This window comes from Malurus melanocephalus, unplaced genomic scaffold (assembly GCF_030028575.1).
Source record: "Malurus melanocephalus ecotype Western Australia unplaced genomic scaffold, MMel_1.1 scaffold_583, whole genome shotgun sequence".
NCBI lineage: Eukaryota > Metazoa > Chordata > Aves > Passeriformes > Maluridae > Malurus > Malurus melanocephalus.
Window position 1 is genome coordinate 249,994 of NW_026623815.1, and position 2,313 is coordinate 252,306.

The 2,313-nt window shown below is 65.2% G+C and overlaps 1 protein-coding gene across 1 annotated transcript in view; it reads right to left on the reverse strand.

The window, feature by feature from the left end:
- AFF4 (ALF transcription elongation factor 4) overlaps nt 1–1,580 on the reverse strand; it is a 44,336-nt gene extending 42,756 nt beyond the window's left edge. The window contains exon 1 of the mRNA XM_057382735.1: nt 1,361–1,580. The gene's annotated coding sequence lies outside the window, so the exon portion shown is untranslated. The remainder of the gene's footprint in view (nt 1–1,360) is intronic.
- Nucleotides 1,581–2,313: the final 733 nt, after the last annotated feature.

The window sequence follows — 2,313 nt, forward strand, 5'->3', positions numbered from 1 at the left end:
TGCAATCACTGAGTAACTCCAGTGTGACACTGGGACTGTCTCACACCTCAGGCTGACAACACAGCAGCACCAGGAGTTTAATCACCTTCCCCTCATTAGAGGAGACAATGAAGTGACCACTCAGGTGCCCAATCACTCCTGCAAAGCACTTCACTAGACCCTGTTTTGCAATAACCCCCCCAGGCTGCAAATCCCCATYTGCCAGGGACCTGAGAGAAGAATTCAGCAGTTTTAAAGGAATGTCAGGAACTAGAAATACACCTGAGGAAAGTCCAGTAGCTGGGAGGGAGCYCTGGTGACAAATAAACACCCAGAGCTGAGCAGAAGCAGCTCATTCCAAACAGTGACACCGAGCMAGGCCTGTTCAGTSCCACAGGGACAGCACTGGAAACACRGGAATATTTAAAACCACCACTATTCCTAAGAAAATTACCAAACAAGGCTGTAATGAGGCAAGTGATGAGCTGGGGGCACCATGAGTGCCACACCTGCCCTTTCCAGGCGCCTTTTCCATTGTACAGCATCTGCCCAGGCTGTGGGTGAGGTTTGGGAAAAAGCATTCAGTTCTCCCCCTAAATTCAATGAACTCCTCACTCATTTCCAGAAGAAAATCACAGACACAGCACTGAATGCAGAAATACCTGGGTTACACATCTCAACGCTTTTTTGCTTTGTTTTGTTCACTAGAAAAGGGAAAAAAGTCAGCCCAGACTCCAGGAATGTYAAGCGAGTGCTCTTTTACAAAGTCCAACATAACCCCCCCCCAGGGATGAGGCTTTACATAACAGCCACCCACTCACTCGGGGACGGGATTGTGTCCGGAACCCCGAGTTTTCCTTCCCTGACCTCTGGCAGCACCTGCCCGAAGCCAATCCGGTGATCACGGCAGCKCSGGGAACSCGCCCGGCCCGGCCCGGGAACCCCCCGGTGCCCCGCAGCCTTTGCCGGTCCTGCCCGCTCCATCCCGGAGCCGCTCCGGCCCTAAACCGCCGAGAGCAAAGGGGAAGGAACAAAGCCCTGACGTCAATTACCGGAACAGGATTAAATCCATCACCGGGGAGCGCAGCGCAGCGGCGCCGCCRGCACCGAGCCCATCCCGAATCCCCGTTCCAGGGAATCCCCCGGGTTGTGCTTCCCGGGGAGGGACCCCCGCCCKCCGCGGGGTGTCACCGCGGGGAGCGAGCGCGGGGAAATCCGCGGTTCCCGGCGGGAGATGCGCCTGGAGCGGCCGATCCCACCCTCGGGCCCGCCGGTTCCGCCGGGGGCGCGGCCGGGACGTCCCGGGAGTGCCCGGGGTGGGAGCGGCGCGGCCCCGGTGCTGCCCCGGTGCCGGCGGGAGGCCCTGCCCGGGCGCGCTCACCTGCGCTGGCCGCTCCGCTAGGCCCGGACCATCTCCTGGCTGCCGCCACCGGCGAACGATGAGGCCCGAGGAGCCGCCGGGGAGTCACGGAGCGCCGGGGGGCGCGGGGCGGGCCCGGCCCGGGGGAGGGGGGGCGGCTCACAGGCGGGCGGCCGCTCCGTAGGGGTCCCGGCGGTCCATGGCGGGCCGGCGCCGGGCTGGCGGCTCGCAGGGCTCGGGCAGGGCCGCGGCTCGCTCCATTGTGCTCCTGTTTGCACCGATGGGAGCGCGGCGCTGATTGGCTGCGCCACGGCCCCCGCGCGCCGCCGCCCCGATCACGTGACGCGCGGGGACCACGTGACCCCGGCGGAGCGCGCGTAGGGGGGCGTGGCGTGCGCTCGGCCCCGCCCCTCCCGCGCGGCGGCGGGAGAGTCACGTGCGCAGCGCGCGGGGAGCGCTCCCGGGGCTGCGGCGCCCCCTGGCGGCGGCGGGCGGGACACGGAAACACCGGGAACACCGGGAGCACCGGGACACACCGGGAGCACCGGGACACACCGGGAACACCGGGACACGGCGGGAGAACCGGAACACACCGGGAGAACCAGGACACACCGGGAACACCGGGACATACCGGGACAGGCTGGGAGCACCGGGAACACCGGGAGCACCGGGAGACACCGGGACAGGCTGGGAGCACCGGAACACATCGGGACCCACCGGGACCACCGGTACACAGAGGAACACACCGGGAGCACCGGGAGAACCGGGACACACCGGGAGCACCGGGACACGCCGGGAGAACGGGGACACAGCGGAGACACCAGGACACACCGGGAGAACCGGACACACCGGAGACACCAGGAGACACCGGGAGACGCTGGGAGAGCGGGGATTGTTCGATCTGGAGAGCAGCAGCTTCGGGGTCACCCAACTGTGGCCTCCCAGTGCCTGAAGGAGCTGCAGGAAAAGATGGA